A 21,606-nucleotide genomic window follows, 5' to 3' on the forward strand; every position below is an offset into this window, starting at 1 on the left:
AGCACCTCGGGGGATGGAGAACAGATCCCAGAGCAGCCAGGAAGCCCAGACAAGTGCTCTCCTGAGGCAGGCGCTCACAGACATCCTCTCCCTGGAGAGCAGCTCTTCCTGCCTGCTCCATCTTATTTACATCCCAAAAAAACACCCTGGGAACAGCAAACCCAAATCACTGCAAGGGGGAAAAGCCAGGAGCTGCTGGGGTCCAGGGGAAGGGTGAGGGCAGGACAGGATGGAGCAGAGCTGCTCTGGGGGGGCTTCTCCAGCCCCCAGTTTGTGCCCAGGAATTTGCAATAAAGCAGGGAAACACTTAATTTGAGAATGCTGAGGGAAAGGAAGAAGGGAGAGGATTAAAGAGAGGTTTAGTGCTCCCCAGTAATAATAATAACAATAACAACAATAATAACAATAATAGCAATAATAACAATAATAACAATAATAATAACAATAATAACAATAATAACTAGCCCAAATAGTAATTAGTCCACGTGCTCCCGACTTTCATAGATCTGCCAAAAAAAAAAAAGAGGAAAAAAATCAGATTAGTTTTTCATCTGAAGGGCAAGAACTGACTGGGATGAGGGTGTGCAGTGAAAAACCTCCAGGTACAGCTGCTTTTCTCCCCAGATGCTTCTCAAAGCCCCTGATTTTAAAACAAATTTTTTTTTTTTAGTTCCTGGCCTCATTTCACCTCCTGAATTTTGGAAAGGGTCGATGGACTTTTGTTTTGATTTTCTCCCCCCTAAAACTGCAGAGAAGCTGCTTTCCCAAATGAAAACCTTTTTTTTCTTTTTTTTTTTTCCTTTTTTTAAACCAAGCCTTGAAAACACCGAGGAACCAAATGTAAATATTTTCATCCCAGTTATTTTGCGGACTAAAAGCGATTTTTTTGGTTTTTTTTTTCCCCTCCTTGCTGCCTCCTTCAGCCGCCCTGCACTGCGCTTACCCGAAAACCTGGGTCTCATTTAAAAGCTCAGAGGGGAATTGTTTAGAAAATCAACCTAATACTTACAGCCTTTGCTTTGATTCCTCGGGAGCGGAGCCAAGCCCGGCTGCTGCAGGGAAGCCGGGGCTGCTCTGGTGTCCCTGGGCTGTTCTTAACCTGTCCTTACCCAGCGCCTCCCGAGGCTTCAACACCTCCGGACCCTGCCCAGCTCCCGAGCCCGCACCGGCACGTCCGGATGGGAGGGCAGGAGGGAGAAATCGCAAAATTCCCTCCTGTGCCAAGGGGACGGCGCTGCCCGCCTCTTAATTGCCAATTAACGGGCGCGGCGTGCCCGTCTCGTCTCCTTGGCATCGTCTGTAAACACGGCAGCGTTCCCAAATCCCCATCCTGAGCATCCTGAGCACCTGAGCAGTTTTCTCTCTTTTTTTTTTTTTTTTTTTTTTCTTTTTTTGGGCTTCTCTCTTTTTTTGGAGGGGTTTTCTCTCTTTTTTTTTTTCGGGGGGGTTTTCTCTCTTTTTTGGGGTTTTTTTCTCTTTTTTTGGTTTTTTTTCTCTTTTTTGGGGGGTTTTCTCCTTTTTTTTGGGGTTTTCTCTCTTTTTTGGGGGGTTTTCTCTCTCTTTTTTTGGAGGGTTTTCTCTCTTTTTTTGGGGTTTTCTCTCTTTTTTGGGTTTTTTCTCTTTTTTTGGGTTTTCTCTCTTTTTTGGGTTTTTTCTCTTTTTTTGGGTTTTCTCTCTTTTTTAGGCTTTCTCTCTTTTTTTAGGTTTTCTCTCTTTTTTTTTTTTGGAGTTTTCTCTCTTTTTTGGGGGTTTTTCTCTTTTTCGAGGGTTTCTCTCTTTTTTTGGGTTTTTCTCTTTTTTGGAGGGTTTTCTCTCTTTTTTGGGTTTTTTCTCTTTTTTTGGGTTTTCTCTCTTTTTTAGGTTTTCTCTCCTTTTTTGGGGTTTTCTCTCTCTTTTTTTTTTGGAGTTTTCTCTCTCTTTGGGGGGTTTTTCTCTTTTTTTGGGGTTTCTCTCTTTTTTTGGGTTTTTCTCTTTTTTGGAGGGTTTTCTCTCTTTTTGGGGGGGGTTTTCTCTCTTTTTTTGTGGCTTTTCTCTCCCGTTTTCCACCCCCCGCCCCTGCCCCCGTTTCAGGTCGGATTTTTGCTCTCCCGAGTTTCCCCCTCCTTTCCCGAGCTTTGTCTTGGCCCCGTGGCCGGCGGAGCAGGGGCGCCCAAGCGCGGCGGATCCTTTATGTAAACGCGGGCGCTGATTGTAATTACGCTGCTCTAATTGCTGCTAAGCAAACAAACAGCGAAGGGCAGCAGCATCCCCGGGGCACGCGGGGATTGTGCAACCCGAGCGTCCCCCGGGGCTGGGGCGGCCTTGGGAAATGCTGGGTTTTACCCTGGGACACGGGAGCAGCCCGGCCAGAGGGGAATTGGGATCTTTATGGGCATTCCATGCACGGCTTTGCACTAGGAAAAATTCAATCTCTGCTCCTTTTTTTTTTTTTTTCGGGGCGTTTGGATCTCCTCATCCATGGAGCTCCTGATCCCAGGGTTCACCTCCTCATCCATGGAGCTCCTGATCCCATGGTTCACCTCCTCATCCATGGAGCTCCTGATCCCATGGATCTCCTCATCCCATGGATCTCCTCCTCCCTGGTGCTCCTGGGGATGATCCTGAGCTCCTCATCCCATGGAGCTCCTGATCCCATGGAGTTCCTCATCCCATGGAGCTCCTGATCCCATGGTTCACCTCCTGATCCCATGGAGCTCCTGATCCCATGGATCTCCTCCTCCGTGGTGTTCCTGGGGATGATCCTGAGCTCCTGATCCCATGGAGTTCCTCATCCCATGGAGCTCCTGATCCCATGGTTCACCTCCTCCCTGGGGTTCCATCTCAAGTTCCTCATTATTTTAATTCATCAATTGCTCCCATGGAGCTCCTCATCCCATGGTTCACCTCTTATTTGGGGTTCCATCCTGAGCTCCTGATCCCATGGAGCTCCTCATCCCATGGTTCACCTCCTGATCCCATGGAGTTCCTCATCCCATGGAGCTCCTGATCCCATGGTTCACCTCCTCCCTGGTTCCATTTCGAGCTCCTCATTATTTTCATTCATTCATTTCTCCCATGGAGCTCCCATGGAGCTCCTCATCCCATGGTTCACCTCTTATTTGGGGTTCCATCCTGAGCTCCTGATCCCATGGAGCTCCTTATCCCATGGTTCACCTCCTGATCCCAAGGAGCTCCTGATCCCATGGATCTCCTCCTCCCTGGTGTTCCTGAGGATGATCCTGAGCTGCTGATCCCATGGAGTTCCTCATCCCATGGAGCTCCTGATCCCATGGTTCACCTCCTCCCTGGTTCCATTTCGAGCCCCTCATTATTTTCATTCATTCATTGCTCCCATGGAGTTCCCCATGGGGCTCCTCATCCCATGGTTCACCTCTTACTTGGGGTTCCATCCTGAGCTCCTGATCCCATGGATCTCCTCCTCCCTGGTGTTCCTGAGGATGGTCCTGAGCTCCTGATCCCATGGATCTCCTCCTCCCTGGTGTTCCTGAGGATGATCCTGCAGCTGGACAGGGCAGGGCAGGGATTCAGGCCAGGCCCTGGCCCCTCACCTGTGCCCTGCCCAGGCAGGAGCAGCCCAGCCTGGAGGCCACCCAAGCCTCACGCAGGGGATCCACAGCTTATCCACTTGTTCACTTCATTTTAATTAATCCCCCCTCATCCCTGGCATTATGTCTGCTTGTGTTCTTCATCCCTGATTTTATTGGTGAGCTTTAAATTTGGGCAGCACCCAGCAGAGGCAGCTTTTGGGAGTGCCTGGAACTCCCTTTTCCAGAGCCAACCTCCTCCTTGCTGCAATCCCCCAAATCCAGGGGGGATTTTGGGCCTGGCTGTGGGGACAGGACACCTGCAGGGGCAGGGACAGAGCTCTGGCTGTCCCCAGGCTGGAATCTGTGGGGCCAGGGAGGGATGGGAGGGCTCCATCCACCTCCTGCTCACTCCTTGCTGCTTTCCAGGCTCAAATCCCAGCCTGTTCTCCATTTGATTCCCAGTTCCTCTCCCTGCCTCCTTCCATCCCAGTTTTGTTTTTCCTGACCTCCTGTGCTCCCCTGAGCCTCGCCAGGCTCAGTCCCAGCCCTGCTGATGCTCTTTTCTCCCTGAGCAAGCCCGAGCCTGCCAGAGCCAGCAATGCTTCCTGCTCACCTGTCCCCTCTGGCACGCAGGGCACGGAGCTGCCAGCCCTGCCCGTGCCATGGCCCCAGCTGGGAACAAACACCTGGAAACACCTGGGAACACCTGGGAACCTCTCACTGTCCCCACTGCTCTCCCCTCGCTGCCTGCTCTCCCAGTTTAGGCCGTTCCAACCCAGCTGTTTGGTGGGAATTCAGGATATTTTTTCCCCCCTCTCCTGGATTGCTGGGAGGGCAGCACATCCTAATTAAAAGCCATTTTAATTGTGTTGTGGGGAGTGGAATTCGTTGGGTTTTTGTTGTTTTTTTTTTCTTATTTTTTGCTCGCACCAGGCTCCTGCTCTGCTTTATTTCACACCCCTCAGCTGCAATAAAATCGACGAAAATCGGGTTTGTGGTGCTGGCAAAGCTTCCGCTGCTCCCCCAAATGCTGCGGGGGCACCAACTCCTTGTCTCACCCTCCCCAAACCCCTGCCAGGACCGCGGAGCTTTTTCACCCCGGAGGGCTTGGGTCCTGCAGCTCCAGGAATTCATTCCCACCTTTGAAGCTCGGCTTTGCAGCCCCGGAGCAGATCTGATGGCAGGAACGGGGAAAAGGGGAAAAACATCACCAGGGAGCAAAGCCCTCCCTGCATCCCTTCCCCAGCGGCTTTTCCTGCTCCTCTCCAGGCTTCCCCCCCTGCTCCTCCCCGCTGCGGAGCCGTCTCCCAGTGACAGCGGTGAGAGGATTAATTAAGCTGCCTGTCAGGCCTTGGCAGGCGGCAGCTCTGCCACGCCGGCGCTAATTAATCCCAACAAAACCCACCTTTATCTGCAAAGCCTGCCGCGGGCTGGGCTAAGGCCAGCGGGAGCCATCGCGCCCAAGAGCCTGGCACCCATCCCTGGGCATGGAGAGGGGCTGGGAATGGGGGTCCCACCCTGGGCTGGGAAGGGAAAGGGGCTGGGGGGCTCTGGCAGCAGTGATGACGCCGGGTTTTGGGGGGGCTGGCAGCTCCCAGGCAGGTTTGGTGCTGGGGATCTCCCAGGTGTGGAGGGATTGGGGGAAAAACGAGAAATTCCCCCCAGTGTGGAGGGATTGGGGATAAATGAGAAATTCCCCCCAGTGTGGAGGGATTGGGGATGAAGAGGAAATTTCCTCTAATGTGGAGGGGTCAGGGATGAAGAGGAAATTTCCTCTAATGTGGAGGGGTCAGGGATGAAGAGGAAATTCCCCCCAGTGTGGAGGGGTCAAGGATGAAGAGGAAATTCCCCCCTGGCCCTGTTTTATGCCCCAAAGGAGATTTTCCTGATCTCAGAGCAATCCCTTGGGTGGGCTCTGGCCATCCCATTCATGGGAGGGTCCTGCAGGAAACCTGGTACCTGTTGATGCTCCAGAGACCTGAATCACATTCATTTTCACATTTAGATCAGAAATGGATGTAAAATCACCCCTCGGAGAGGAGAGAGCCCTCCAGGAGGCTGCAGATGCACTGCTGGGAGCCTGGCACTGCTGAGTGCCCCCTGTGCCAGGCTCTGAGCTCCCCTCTCTGCTCCTCCTGGCAGAGCAGGGCTCATCTGCCTGGGCTGAGAGAGCCTGATAAGAGAATTATCTGGAGGTGCAGGCAGGATGGAGCTGCTGCTGGTGAGGCAAAACCCTTCTGCTCATTCCCAAGGAAGGGAAAAGGCCAGGCCAGGCCAGGCTGGGCGCGGCACAGATCCATCCACACACGGGTCCAGCTGCTCTTTCACCTGGGTGAGGATCATTCCTGCCCTTCCAGAGTTCATTTTCCAGCTGCATAATTTGGAGAACTTTAATTGCCCCGTGATTAAGTGACTTTTGATTCCCCTCTCATCAAACGTAATCTCATTTGCTCCTTCTCCTTTCCCTTTCTTTCTTTTTCTTTCCCCCCCCTCCTCCTGGAAATTGAATTAACATTCCATCTAATTACTCAGCCACTTCTCTAATTGCTGAAGGGACTGAGGTTGTTGTGCTCATTTAATTAATTGAGACCCACAATGTTTAATGAGGAAGAGGATTTATTGGCTGGGGAGTTGGCGTGCAGGGCTCTGGCAGGAGAGGGAGGTGGATGCCAGCCCAGCGGGGTAGAAAAGGCTGGATCTTAAATCCCTCTTTTTTTTGAGGTATAAATATGGAAAAAAAACCCCCACTTTCCCTGCTGGTTCAGCTGCCAGCCTGGGTGGATCCTTTTTCATGCAAATGTCTGGATTAAAATGCGTCATGTCCAGAGGGTGAATCCCCTCCAAAGGTGACCCTTGGGATGCTCACCTGTCCCTGCCCAGCATTCCCAGAGTGCTGCACCCCATTCCCAGTGTTCTGCACCCCATTCCCAGAGTGCTGCACCCCATTCCCAGAGTGTGCACCCCATTCCCAGTGTGTTCTGTACCCCATTCCCAGTGTTTTGTGCACCCCATTCCCAGAGTTCTGTACCCCATTCCCAGTGTTCTGCACCCCATTCCCAGTGTGTGCACCCCATTCCTCGTGTGTGCACCCCCATTTCCATTCCCAGTGTTTTGTACCCCATTCCCAGTGTGTTCTGTACCCCATTCCCAGTGTTCTGCACCCCATTCCCAGAGTTCTGCACCCCATTCCCAGTGTTCTGTACCCCATTCCCAGTGTGTGCACCCCATTCCTGGTGTGTGCACCCCCATTTCCATTCCCAGTGTGTTCTGTACCCCATTCCCAGTGTGTGCACCCCATTCCCGTGTCCTGCTGACCCTCTCCAAAATCCCAGGGTGGGATCGGGGTGGGCTCCGGGTGCCAGCCCAGGGAATGTTTGGCAGTGCCGGCCCAGGGAAGGTTTGGCAGTGCCAGCCCAGGGAAGGTTTGGCAGTGCCGGCCCAGGGAAGGTTTGGCAGTGCCAGCCCAGGGAAGGTTTGGCAGTGCCGGCCCAGGGAAGGTTTGGCAGTGCCGGCCCAGGGAAGGTTTGGCAGTGCCAGCCCAGGGAAGGTTTGGCAGTGCCGGCCCCAGGGGAGGCAGCGCCGGGAACAGAGGCGCATTCAGGAGGGAGATAACAGAGATAAGAGCTCCCGCTGCTCCTGCCCCGCGGGCAGGCGGCTTTGGCTGCGCTCCCGCGAGGGATTGGAGGGATTCCGTTGTGTTTTGCCTTTCTGTTGGCGGGGAGCTGCCCGTTCCTGTGCCCCCAAGGGCTGCAGCATCCAAAGGAGGCTCCGCTGGGATTGGATGTGGGGAAGGAGCTGGGCGCAATGAGGGTGGGGAGCGTCTGGCACAGGGTGCCCAGAGAGGTGTCCAAGGCCAGGTTGGAAGCGCTTGGAGCACGCTGGGACAGTGGAAGATGCCCCTGATTCCTCTGTCCTGATGCTCCAGGTCCTTCTCTCCAACTCCTTCCCATCCCCGTGGTGCAGAACCTGCCCCTGTGCGAGGGCTGATGCTCCCATCTGTTGCTGTAATTTCCATGCTTCCCTCGCACCCCCAGCCAGCCAAACGATCCAAATGTTTTATCTGCAGCCCTGCCAGGCATCTGGAAGTTCCAGGCATCCCCATTTCCGTGGCAGAGGCTTTAACAAAAGCTTTGAAGTGCAGCCCCAGCAGCTCTCCCGGCACTGGCAGCGGTCGGAAGCCGGACCGGGCTGGCAGCTCCAGCTGCGAACCTTCAGCCGGAGCTGGAGCTCCACGGGATGGCTCCGTAATGAGGGATAGCTCTGCCCAGATCCCAGATTTTGGAGGGATTTTACCTGCCTGGAATGTGGTGGAGAGGGAGGAGCGAGCAGAGCCCCTGGGCTGAGCCCCCCGGCGCAGGTGAGTGCTCCCATTGCCTTGCCAGGAGGAATGGCATCAATCCCCAGGAAATTCCCTGAAATTCTTCTCCCCTGGGTGTGCCTGTGGGTCACAGATCCATCCCGTCCCTCTTGCAGCGCAGGAATGAAGCTGGAAGAGCCGATCCTGGGGAGCCCCGTGGTTGGGGCAGGCAGGACAAGGATTGATCGGAGCCCAGGCGCAGCTGGGACATTCCTGTGGGACCCGGAGAGCTCCGATGACCCCTGAGCACCCCTGCTCTGCCAGGATGGGCACTGGGAGGAGTTTGGGGGTCGGTCTGGGGGTCAGGGCTCATCCCAGAGCCAGATATTTTGGAAAAGACCTGAGGAAGGCAGGCTCTGCTCTGGATCCTGTGGATCCCACGCTGGAGCAGCAGCGTTCATCCCCTTCCCCAGCCAGACGCTGCTCCAGGAGCCTGCATCGCTGCCTCTGAGAAAACGAAGGAAATTTGGCTGCTGAAATCCGGTGTAAAAAGTGCTCGGATCTGCTGCTGATGGGGAACATCTGGAGCGTGACCTGGGCGCCCGGGGAGGTGTGAAAGGAGCTGAGGGCAGGGTGCGGCACGGGGGCTGCGACAGCTCTGGGGCACGGCCCTGGGCAAAATCCCCCAATTTTTATTTTGGGGAGTGCCCGATGGTGGCTGCGGGATGCGGCACAGGGGCTGTGGCAGCTCCAGAGCAGAGCCCTGGGCAAAATCCCCCAATTTTTATTTTGGGAGCTGTCCAATGGTGAGGGCAGGGTGAGGCACAGGGGCTGTGGCAGCTCCAGAGCAGAGCCCCGGGCAAAATCCCCGAGATTTCCATTTTAGGGGCTGCCCGATGGCCGAGCTCAGGTGACAGTGGGAGAAATGAGATCTGACAGCGCTTCCGTGCCTGCCTCGCCTCTCTCAGCCCCCCGTGGCTTTTGTGCCCCCAAAATCTACGTGTCCCCCCCCTCCCAAACATCCCATCAGGACAGGGACACGTGGGGAAGGTGCAGAACACCGCGATCCTGGGAATCCCATCTGTCCCCCTGCCTACACTTTGCTTTTGGGGACTCAGTTTATTAGAGCTTGAACTTTTAATCTGTTCATACTCCAGCCTGTGGCTCCAAGGAAAGAGAAGGATCTGGAAAAAGGCAGAGCCACCCCTCTCCTGCATCCCAGAGCATGCCCAGGGCTGGAGGAAAAGGGAACCATAAAAATGGGATGGAGAGTGCTCGTAACTCACAGTGACAGAGGAGGGGTCGCCGTGCGCAGACCCCACTGCAGGAACCACTTTCAATTAGGAATTTCTTTTTTGGCAGGTTCCCAATTTTGTGTCAAACTCCTCTTTTAGCTGGGTCAGCCTCATATGTGTAATTGAGTCCCTGCTGAGTGGCGAGGCGGGAGGGTTGTCTTTGCTGGGAGGAAGGTGGAGGATTGTTCCTCACAGGAGAATTTCCCATCCAGCTCTGAAAGCTGCCTCCGAGCTGAATTTTTCCATTATCAAAGGAAAAGGGAAAAAAAAAAAAAAAGAAAAAAAAAAAAGAGAGATGAAGTTTTTTGGATACCACTGGATTTGGGTTGAAAATAAAATTATTTTTTCAAGATGTACGCCAAACAAAAAAAATAGGATTAATCCAAGGTGTCCCTTTCCCACCTATCCAGGCTGGATTCCAAGGTCTGGCCGAGGGGGTGAGGCAGCTCAAGGGCAGGGAATCCATGGATTTGTGCTGGCCCAGATATCCCTGCCCTGCTCCTGCCCCGCAGGCTGGGATGTGGCTGGGCTGGAGCAGGGTCTCCCCTTAGCTCCCCTTCAGCATCCACCAAATAAACGTGAAAGGCTCTTTTATGGCCCGGAGCCTCCCCGTCCCCCGGGGATTTCCAGGAGAAAATCCTTGTGGAGCTGATTTTTGTTGACGCTCTGTGTAAGAGTTGCCATGGCTCTGGCCCGGCGCACCTCGGCTGGCTGGAAAAGCGGGGTTGGCAATGGGGACAGAGCGAGGCAGGGCCACTGCTGTCACCTGCCAGGCCAGGCAGGGACACGGGGACACATGGCAGAGCCGTGGGGACAGCTTAGGGACACATGGCAGAGCCTTGGGGACATGGGGACAGCCTGGGGACACATGGCAGAGCCTTGGGGACATGGGAGAGCCCTGGGGACACATGGCAGAGCCTTGGGGACATGGGGACAGCCTGGGGACATGGGGACAGCCTGGGGACACACGGCAGAGCCCTAGGGACACACGGCAGAGCCTTGGGGACAGCCTGGGGACACACGGCAGAGCCATGGGGACATGGGAGAGCCCTGGGGACACATGGCAGAGCCTTGGAGACATGGGGACAGCCTGGGGACACACGGCAGAGCCTTGGGGACATGGGGACAGCCTAGGGACAAATGGCAGAGCCCTGGGGACACACGGCAGAGCCTTGGGGACATGGGGACAGCCTAGGGACAAATGGCAGTGCCATGGGGACACACGGCAGAGCCATGGGGTCATGGGGACAGCCTGGGGACACACAGCAGTGCCATGGGGACACATGGCAGGGCCTTGGGGACATGGGGACAGCCTGGGGACACATAGCAGTGCCATGGGGACACACAGCAGAACCATGGGGACACAAGGCACAGCCCTGTCTCACGCCTCTCTTTGCTTTTTCCTCATTTCGCACCATTTCGCCACAATCCCCACGTATTTATTTTATTTTATTTTTATTCTCCAGCTTTTCCCAGCCAGGGCTCGGGGTGTCCCGAGCGTTTCACGGCCCATTAGGATGTGGGAATGAGTCCCCATGGCCGGGTCAGCGCTCGGGGCTGCCGAGCAGAGGGCAGCGAGTGAATGATGAGCTGCAATCCGGGATGGGATTGCTCGGGGTCCTGGCCGTGCTGGGATGGATGTTGGGATGCTGGAGCCCCCTCCCCGCTCGCTGCCTGTCCCTGCCCGGCTGGGCTTGGGCTTTGCTGTTCCCAGGGGATTTTTCTCCTCGTGCACGGGGCAGCCCTAAACCCCCCTCAGCCCCTGGCACCGCTCAGCCCCCTCCTTAATTAACTTTGCAGACTCCACAGCCGGATTTGATGAAAAACATCCCACAAAAAGCCAATGAACAAGTCACCGAGCAGCACTGCGGCCTCTTCTAATGATATTTTCTTTGTGGTTTTGGTTTGGAATATCTCCCTCCGAACTGAAGGAAGCCGCCTGCCTCTTGGGCTGCAAGGATTTGACTTCATCCCTTCATTTTCTCTCCTTCCTAAACCCTCAGTTCCGGCCCTTGGGACTCAACGGGAGTCTGAAATTGGCCGTGGCACAGGAGGATGTTGACCCCATTCCTTTCCCTGCCTTCTTCCTGCCCATTCTTGCACCGAGATGCATCTGCACCCCAAATTTCTCGGGATTTTACAAAGCCCAGCTCATCCCACGTGTGGCTCCTTGCAGGGACCTGCTGCTGCCACCACGAAGGATTTGTCCCGTGCCCAGATGGGACACAACATCCAGCAGCACTTTCAGCAGGTGTCACCTCTTGGCTGCATCCTTTGGGAAAGGTCTTTTGTCCAAAGGGATGTGCGGGAGCCACCCAAGCTCCTTCCCCGGGCCATCCCAGCTCCCTCCAGTATGGTTGTATTTTATCTGTGGAGCTCTGCAAGGATTTTGTTCCGTCATGCTGGAATTTTTATGACTCCTTTGTGTGTATATAATGCGATTGCCCTGGAACAGAGGGAAATTAATCATAGTTCCTTTGTTAGTTTTCAGGAATTTTTAATGTCTATGTTTTTGTTCATCTGTCATGATCAAATGTGGGGTCCATGGGCTATTTGACATTTCAAATGACTTAATTGCTCAGATTTCCCCCCTCGGTGTTTACAGACACTTGTTCCTCGTGGGTTTTGTGTGTGACATTCTGTACCACGGCTTTTCTGCCTGCTTCCAATTTCTCACTCCGTTCCAGTGGTTCACAACATCCCCTCTGGATCCATTCCAGTGGTTCACAACATCCCCTCTGGATCCCGTGTCCGATCCCCTCGCCTTGGGTGCCACCAGCCTGCAGCACATCCCTCCCCATGCCAGCACCACAGGGATCCTTGGGGCTCCTTGGGGCTCCTTGGGGCTCCTTTTTTCAGTGTGCTGCACGAGGAACCTGTCTGAGATGTCGCTGCACAGCGCCTGAGAGCAGCAAACACGGGGAGAGCCAAGGGGAATCTCCGGGATCAGCCTGGAGATGCTCTAAATCCCAGCGGATCAAGGGTGGCTCGACTGGTCAAGGAGAGGCAGCCAAGCCAAACAGGAGAGGCTCCCAAACCTCCTCCACCGGCCAGAGGCTCCCAGTTGCACTCTGGATTTTGGGATTTAGGTGCTGATACCAAGCCAGCTAGAGAGAGCAGGGCGAGGTGTGGGGATCACGGAATATTCCCCAGATCCCGCAGGGATCACGGAGCCAGGACAATCCCACCGTGACATCCCGGGCTCTGAGCAAACACCAGGGGATGGATGGATGGATGGATGGATGGATGGATGGATGGATGGATGGATGGATGGAAGCTGCCTATCACCAGCCGTGTTACACACGTCATTAGCAAAACGTTAATTAAAACAAAAGTCGCAAATTGTACCAGGCTGTGCTGCCTTTGCTGCGGCTCCGTAATGGCTCCGACGCTTCCTTGGGCACGTTCGCTCCCTCTCCGCCGAGGCTGCTTTGCATTAAGTTGTTTGTTTAGCAGCTACTGGGGGTTTTGGCAGGACAACCGCTGCCTCCCGAGGCTTGTGGAGCAGGCGGGGGCCCTGCAGCGCTGTCCCAGAGCTGCTGGACACGTCCCCAGCTGCTGGACAGCCCCAGCCCACCGGCAGCACCCTGCAGCTCAGGCCGGGGCTCTTTGGCTCCTGCCAGGGCTGGGTGGCTCGGGCTCCTTGGAGCACTCCTGGGAAGGTGTCCTGATGGGCCAGGGTCACCCAGATCCCAGAGCCCTCGGTGAACCCCTCCAGCCCCGACATGTGCTAAAGGAAACAGTCCCAGCATATTAATACTTGCAAAAACAAACACCGGGGAGATGGGAGAAGGAAGGAGCCAGGCATTTAGGGAGCGTTAAGCCTCTCCTCTCTAAACTCTGATCCCGCTGTTTCCTACAGCCACTGACTCCCTGAGCATCCCCGTGCCAGGAGCAGCCTCTGGAAATGTGCCCGAGCAGGTCTGGCCCTTCATTCCAAAGGGCACCTGCACCCCTCTCAAAGCTGGATTTGCCTTTTTTTGGGGGTCTCTTCAGCATCTCCAGCACTCACATTCCTGATTTCCAGGTGGGAGAGCGAGGAGAGGAGCCAAAGCCACGGGAGATGCTGCAGGACCAGCAGCTCGATGAACCTCCTGGTCTCCTGCCTCTCCTCAGCCCTTCTCATGGAATCCTGGAACGGTTTGGCTTGGGAGATTGGGTGGGAAGGGGCCTTAAAGGCCATTTCCTCACTGCAAGGCCTGTCCATGGTGGAGTCACCACGGAGGGATGTCAGGGATGTGCAGAAGAGGCCTTGGGGACAGGGGTGGAGGAATGGCTGGACCTGATGAACTGAGAGGGCTTTTCCAGCTTAGGCAACTCAATAATTTCATGAATCCAGCCAAGCCATTCGGTGCTCACACGGAAAGTACAAAATCGCCGCTCATCTCCCAGGCACTCAGCCGCCTGTCCCGGCTGGCATCGACCTCCAGCCTGTCCCGTGCCAAGCGGGGACCCTGCCGCGCTCCCGGCGCCCTCGCCCTGCGAAACCCGGGCAGGGAAAGCCCCGATGGAAACGCAGCGGTGCCCGTGCCTGAAAGCTGCTGACGGCCCCGCCGTGCCCTGCCCAGACCGGCTTCAAAATGCCCCCAGTTAACAAGGGAGGGATGCGCCCATGGCCGGGGGCGTTCGGTACCGCAGCGAGGGGAGCTTTGGGCACCGGGCCCGGGCTGGTCCTCGCCCGCGGCGGGCACCGGGTGCAGGGGCAGCGCCGAGGGGCGCGAGGGTGGCGAACCGGGGGGAACGGGGCGGTGCCGTGGGCAGAACCGGGGCTCGGGGCCGGCAGCACCGGGGCAGCGTCGGCGCGTCTGGCTGAGCCCGGGCGGGGCGGGACCGGCACCGGGAGGGACCGGGGCGGGGCGGGGCGGCCCCGTCGGCTCTGCTGCGAGAAGCAGCCGGTGCCTCCTCCGGGGGAGCCGCGGACTCGTCTGGCTGCGGGGCGCGGGCGGCAGCGGCACCGGGAGGCACCGGGGCGAGACGGGCACCGGCAGCGGCCCCGGAGCGCAGCCCGGCTCGGGACCGGGCGGGGCGGGGGAACCGGCCGGCTCCAAACCCGCCCCCCGGTGCGGGAGGAGGCGGCGGCCGAGCGCCCCCGCCGCGCTCCAGCCGAGCCAAACCCGCGCCAGCCCCGCGCCGCTCGCCCATGGCGACCCCCGGCCCCACGCGTGCCCCGGCCCCGGCACGGAGCCGCCGCTGAGCGCCGCGCACCGGCACCGGCGTCCAGGTAAGCGCCGCGGGCGGCCCCGGCTGGGCAGCGCCGGCCTCGGGCACCTGCCCGGCCCGGGACGCTCCTGCCCCGCGCGGCGCTGCGGCACCGGCGGCGGCTCCGGGGGTCCCGGTGAAGCCTCTGAACCCCGGGGTTTCGCCGCTGTTGGTTCCCCGCCGAGCGCCCGGCGGGTCGGATGCTGCCGCCGCCGAACGGGGCAGAACCGGAGCCCTGGGGCTCCCCCGGGGATGGGGGAGCGGGGGGAGCCAGCCCCGTGCCGGGGTCGGGGCGGCCTGGGCGGCCGCCGCGGGACTTTGCTGCATACTTGGAGCCCGTCCCGCCACGCAGGAACACAAACACGGCGCGGGACGGCTCCGGGAGCGCGGGAGGGAGGAGATGGGTCCTGTCTAAATATTAGTTTAAGGAACGGAAGGATCTCCAGCCGGCATCGCCGGCCCCGTCACCTTCTCCCAGCCCCGGCCGCGCCGCAGCGCTGACCTCGTCCAGAGCTCGGCTGGGGCTGCGGGTGAAGTTCCCCCCATCCTCCAGGGAGGGAATTTTCCCCTCTCGCCGCGGTGTCTCCGAAGGCTTTAACAAAACAAGGCAGACCTCGGGTGTCTTTATTGCACATATATGGTAGCTTGTAGCCAGCACTGATTTAAATCCCATCCTCGCTCCGGGAGCCGATCCGCGATCCGGCGCTGGGTGAAGGGCACGGCTTATCCCGGCGGGAGAAGGGGCTGGTGCCTGTTGGAGGCGCCGTGTGAGCCCTGGATGAGTGCTGAGATCCCGGTTCTAAAGGCAGGATCCCAGTGGATCCCAAATTCACCCTCTCGTGCTCGCGGGGGCTCCGGGCAGGAGCCTCTGCCTGGCGCAGGGCAGAGAAACCGAGCAGGGAAGGGGCGTCCCCGTGCCGAATTTTAGGGTGTGCGAGCGCTTGGATTTGCCTTTTCCCCTTTGGTTCCGACCCAAATCTGCCCGCTGCGGCGGCTGCAGACGCTGCGCTGGGCTCTGCTCCGTGCCCCGCTGTGAACGCCCTCGGTGTCACCGCCGGGCTCCGGGCTCCTCCTGCGCCTCCATCCCAGCGGCTCCGGGGCTGGGGGAAGGATTGGACGTTCCTGCCCCTGCAGCCCGGGTTTTTAAGCGGCGCTGGGTGTCGGAGGGCCGGCTCGGGCCCGGAGGAAGGGGCACGGCAGATGTGGCACATCCCGGCAGGATGGGCACCAGGGAACAGCCTCTGCAAGGGCAGAGCCCGGCGCCTTCCAGGCCTCGTGGATGGGCTGGAAATAAAAGGAGCTGCTCTGGTTCGCTGTGGCACAGCCCGGGCACACGCAGGGACAGGGTGGGCACCCCTGGTGACCGTGCCCGGTGCTGGGCCCGGCTCTGGTGGCACTGGGTGCCCTCCCACGGCACTGCCATGAGTCACATCGGGCTCGGCCACCTCCCTCCTGGAGCCCCCTTGGGCTGTGCCGGGTGTGGGGGCCCCAGGATGAGCTTTGGGTTGATTTGCGCCTTTGGGGGTCCGCAGGGATGGATGCAAGGTTGGCAATGTCCCCTTTCTGAGCTCAGAGTATCTCCCATGAGCCCCAAACGCAGCCCAGCCAATCGTGTGGCCAGAGCAGGTGCCACCTTGGCTGTCCCCAAGCAGCACAGGGTGGGGGGTGGCGTTCAGAGCTCTGTTTTCTCCCCACCCTGTCGTGCTGAGCCAGACCGTGCCCTCCCAGGGGTGGCATTGGGGGGCACAAGGAGCTGGCAGCTGCCTCTTGGTGCCACCCCTGCCCAGGGAGCAGCTCAGGGCACCCAGCAGGGCAAGGGAGATGCTGAGGGGAAGGGAGGAGGCCCTGTGTGGGTTCCCATCAGGAGGTGAGGACAGGACTGGCGAGGGCTTTACTGGTGTGGGGTAATTTTACTGGTGTGAGTTTGTTTTACTGGTGCGGGGGTTTGTTTCACTGGTATGGGTTTGTTTACTGGTGTGGGGTTATTTTACTGGTGTGAGTTTGTTTTACTGGTGTGGGTTATTTTACTGGTGTGGATTTGTTTACTGGTATGGGTTTGTTTCACTGGCATGGTTTTTTTTTACTGTTGTGGGGGTTTTTTAACTGGTGTGGGTTTGTTTCACTGGTATGGGTTATTTTACTGGTATGGGTTATTTTACTGGTATGGGTTTGTTTACTGGTGTGGGTTATTTTACTGGTATGGGTTATTTTACTGGTATGGGTTTGTTTACTGGTGTGGGTTATTTTACTGGTATGGGTTATTTTACTGGTGAGGATTTGTTTCACTGGTATGGGTTATTTTATTTTACTGGTATGGGTTATTTTACTGGTGTGGGTTATTTTACTGGTATGGGTTATTTCACTGGTGTGGGTTTGTTTCACTGGTATGGGTTATTTTATTTTATTGGTATGGGGTTATTTTACTGGTGTGTGTTTGTGTCCCTGGGATCACTTGGCATCCCTGCAGCGCAGCCATGGGGTGGCCCAGTCTCCTGGTCAAGGTGAGCCACCTACTCCAGCACCACCATTAATGGCTTGGGCTGGAGAAATCCCACCCAACTCCGATTTTTCTGGGATTTGGCCAGTCTGGAGCAGCATTTCCCTGTGAAACTTGGAGAAGAGGAAGAGCAGCTCCCTCCTGGCTGTGCCAGGCGCGCTGCAGCGCCGCTCTCGTGCGCATCGGAGCGGAGCCGTGGGAAGGGAAACACCACAAACAGCTCCATTCCCATCTCTTCTCCCTCACAAAACCCCAAACTGGCTCACTTTGTGGCCCAACATCCCAGGGCTAAATTGAAACAATCCCTTTGCCACCGTAGCGTTCTCCAAGAAGCGTTTCCTCCTCCCGCCGTGGCTCAGAGGCTCGCAGGCGATGCCACTCACAGCAGTGCTGCTTCCTGGGCTGTTTTCATCTGCATGGAACCACATCTGATTTGTTTTCCCGCAGCAGAGGTTCCCTTTGAGCTGGGTCCAGGAGCAGGGCTGGAGGGGAGGGAGCCAGGGCAGCTCTGAGGGTGTCCCAGGAGGGGAAGCTGCTCCCCCAGCATCGCTCCCAAGCTGCAATAATCCAAAGCAGGAGCTGCATTTTGCTCTGTCTCAGCAGCTTTGGTGGCGGCACAGGGGGCAGTGGTGCTTGGGCAGGGCAATGAATCCAGTCCTGGAGCTCTCCTGGGCTCTGGGGATGGAGAGAATTCAGGAGCAGGGTCCTGCTTTTGTGGCTCCAGGCCTTGGGGAGTCCCTTAATTAAATCCTGGCCTGGTTTAGAGGAGGTTGTAAACCCAGCCTTGGCCCTTCCCGGTGAGAAAACCGACTTTGCTCCACAGTTGCCATGTCTGGGTCTTGCTGGTGATGGCAGTGATGCAGAACTGACCAAGGCCATGGCTTGTGGGGGCCTTTTTGCCTTTAAAAATGCTGGTTTTGGCTGAAGGAGCTGCCTGGGAGCCTGGGCTGTATTTATTGCTGCTGTTGTCACTGCCCCCAGGGCTGTGGGATGTGCTGATGGCATCTGCAGGCTGATGGCATGGTGACACAGGGTGGACCCCCCCCCCCCAGTCCTGCTGTCCTGGAGCAGAGCAGGGTCTGCAAACCAAAACCCCAAATCCCTGCGGGGTCCATCCCAGGGGTTGTGTTCTCTGTGCTGGGAGGAGCAGGCAGGGAACGCTCCCAGCGAGGGGCTGGGGTGGCTTTTCTTGGTTTTCCCTGTTTTTATCCCTCTCTGCTGCCTTCCCAAGGCCGTGTCCTCGTGCAGCACAGGGGACACCGAGGCCAGCCCAAACCTCGGGTGTGAACCACGGCACCTTCAGCACCGAAGGTCCCAGCTGGGAACGCCCATCCCGCGCTCCCCGGAGGAAAGGCTGGCCTCTGGTTTAACAGGGCAGCTGCTCTCTTCATTAAGTGGTGTTGGCATATTGAAAGCACATTTTTGAGGCTTAGCAGCTCCTCAGAGCAGCCTGGGAGGGACGGTGCCAGCGCTGGGAGAGGATGAGGGAGGAGCAGAGCTCTGCTGAGCCGGGCTGGGCACTGACAGCATCACCCTGAACTGGGGCAAAACCCCACCTGTTTGGTGTCCAAGAGAAGTTTAGGGAGGGAAAAGGGGAGGCTGGAAGGCTCCAGGCAGGATTTGGGTGGTGGGAACCCTCTGGGCATGGACAGAGCTGTGTCCTGGCAAAGCATCACCCATGGTGGGATCCCCCTGACAGAGGAGGATGGGGAGGAGAGGGGGTCTGGTCCCCTCCTGTCTCCAGGAGCAGGTGATGGAGTCCTGGAATGGTTTGGGTTGGAAAGGACCTCGGGCAGGGGCACCTCCCACTCTCCCAGGCGGTTCCACGCCCTGGCCTTGGACACTGGTGGGGATGGGGCAGCCCCAGCTGCTCTGGGAGATCAATCTGAGGATGGTCCATGTCCTCTGTCCCTTGCCACCAGCACAGGAGCTGCAGCAGGACCAGCCCCATTCCCACGGGCAGTGACAGAGAAATGCCCCAGTCCGTGTTTTGCTGGAGCTCTTTGGCCGCGCCATCATCTTCCAACAGCACCTTCCTGAACTTCTGGCCGCTCTGAGCAGCCTCTGCTCCGGCAAAGGTGGGAAAAGGGCAGGAAAAGGTGCAGATTGTCCCCGTCAGTGTCACCTGCCCCGCCCCTCGCCGCCGGTGGCAGCTCCTCGGCGGCAGCGTGGGCAGGATTTGGTGGCTGTGCTCCAGTTGTAATCGGTGCTTTTATGGCAGCAGGAGCAGCCATCCCAATCTTTTACCCACAGCTGAGCTGGAGCCATGGGAGGGAGAGGCCAGCGGGGTGGGAAGGGCAGCGAGGCCACAGCTCTCCCCCCACACTGATATCCAGGGTGGGAGCAGAGGGAAAATTCTGCTTTTTAGGAAACCGTGTGGCTCTTCCCAGTGGAAAACCTCTCATCCCTGGGTGCCATTATCGGGCACGAAACAACACGACATGAGCTCGCTGCTCTTTCAAGGTAAAAAAGGGACCTTTATTTTTCTGACTCCAACATTTATAGATTACCAAAAGTGGCAGTGGATTGGAGGGCGACAGTGCCAGCTCTGCAATGCCACTGGGCAAACCAACAGCCCATCAAATTTCTCCTCCTCCATAAAAGAATGCAAAACCAATGAGTTATTTACAGCAAGTGCGTGAGGAAGTTCATTACAAGAATGCAAACATCAGAAGGGTTAGAAAATCTTAAAAATTCAGGGCGACACCTGAGGGATCCCAGCCGGTTTTCCCTGCAGTGACAGCAGAGCTCAGGCCCGTGTCCCTGTCCCTTCTGTCACCATCTCCACATGCAAAGGCCCAGCTGAGCCAACCTGCTGCCCTTTGGGGACCCTCCAGCTCTCCCCATCACCCCCAGCCCCATTTCCCCTGAGAGGAACGGTGGATTTGTCTTTACAGACAAGCTCTGGGTCTGCTGGTGGATAAAACCAGCACTGGGAGATTAAAGAAACAATGGGAAGGATTCCCTGATCGATGAATGGGAAAAGATATTTGCTTTTACAAAATGAACTTTAGGTTTGCTGATAGATGAAATTAGACATTGAAAGATGAAAGAAACAATGGGGAAGAAAAACTCCTAAATTCTGTAAGAATTAAAAATGAAAAGGGAGGGTTAGGCATTAGAGGGAAATCTTTGGTGTCAAGCATATTGGGGAGCCTGTGCCTCTCAAGTACCTCAGCTAATGGGGAAAAACCCCTAAATTCAGTTAGAAATAAGAATGAAAAGGGAGGGTTATACATTAGAGGGAAATCTCTGGTATCAGGTGTATTGGGAAGTCTGTACCTCTCAAGTACCTCAGAAATGGGGAAAGAGAGAAGGGAAATGAGGCCAGGAAATTGGGATAAAAAGGGAGGCTGCATCCTCCAAAAATTGGAGAGATCCAGGAGAACGCCCCACGGCCTCTCCCTTTATCCGAATGAAGTAACAAGGACTCCCCTGTCTCCTTTTTGGACATAAACCTCTGATGTTTGCGGGTTAATTTTCGGAACACCCCCAGGCATCTCGCAGCTCTGAAATGCCCCTGGCTGCAATCCGCGTTCCCAGCTCGCTGCCGCTGCCGTCCCGGCCGCAATTCCTCCTCCGCGCTCGCTCTGCAGCAGCTCTAAGTGCTTCAATGTGTTGGCTGGAGTCGGGCAGTAAATCCTGATGGGATCCCGCTCCCTGCTCCGGCCAAGCCCCGCCGCGAGGCTTTAGCGCAAATTGGATTTGCAAACCCCGCTCGGGGCTCGGTGCCCTCAGCAAAGCGCTCTGATAACCCGGGGGAACCCGTGCGGCCGGGAATGCGGGGAGAAGCGAGCGGAGAACGGGGGCGATCCCCGGCTCGGCATCGGCATCACCTGCGCTGCCTGCTGGGGATGCGGGCGGGCGCTGATCCCGCGGGGATCCCGCATCCCAGCGCTGCATCCCGCAGGAGGGAGAGCTGGCTCAGGGCAGGGCCTGATTCCCGGGCGATGAGGATGGGAATTGCTCAGGTGGGAGCTGGAGGGATGCGGAGGCGCAGTGCCTCAGCGCGCCTGAGACGTGTGGAAAAGGCAGAGGTGGAACCCGGGAAAATCAGGAATTAATACCCGGATATTTCCCAGTTGGAACCCCGGGAAAATCAGGAATCAATACCTGGATATTTCCCAGCTGGAACCCCGGGAAAATCAGGAATTAATACCTGAATATTTCCCAGGTGGAACCCTGGGCAAATCAGGAATCAATACCCGGATATTTCCCAGGTGGAACCCTGGGAAAATCAGGAATCAATACCTGGATATTTCCCAGACAGAACCCCGGGCAAACCAGGAATCAATACCCGGATATTTCCCAGACAGAACCCCGGGAAAATCAGGAATCAATACCCGGATATTTCCCAGACAGAACCCCGGGAAAATCAGGAATCAATACCTTGATATTTCCCAGACAGAACCCCGGGAAAATCAGGAATCAATACCCGGATATTTCCCAGGTGGACCCCCGGGCAAATCAGGAATTTACACCTTCAAGGTGTTTTTCCAAGGGGGAAACTGAGGCACCCTGCAGCACCATGACCCCTCCAGGGATTTGGGGAATCCACAACGGAGGAAACCCTAAAAACCAGGGAAGGGGAAAGTGGCCAAGCTGTGCTGTGGGAGGCGACCCCTCCTGCCTCTGGCCTATTCCTCCCTCCCTGATCCCACCGAGGGCTTTTCCTTTCTTGGAAAAAAGGAGATTTTGCCCCCCAGCGCAGCCGTGGCAGCTCTCAGATACCAGCGGTGTCGAAACGGGCCCAGAGCAAAGCACATCTGGGGCCTGGGCTCCGTCTCGCTG

This window comes from Agelaius tricolor, unplaced genomic scaffold, assembly GCF_023055355.1.
Source record: "Agelaius tricolor isolate 1412-34295 unplaced genomic scaffold, bAgeTri1.0.p SCAF_33, whole genome shotgun sequence".
Lineage (NCBI taxonomy): Eukaryota > Metazoa > Chordata > Aves > Passeriformes > Icteridae > Agelaius > Agelaius tricolor.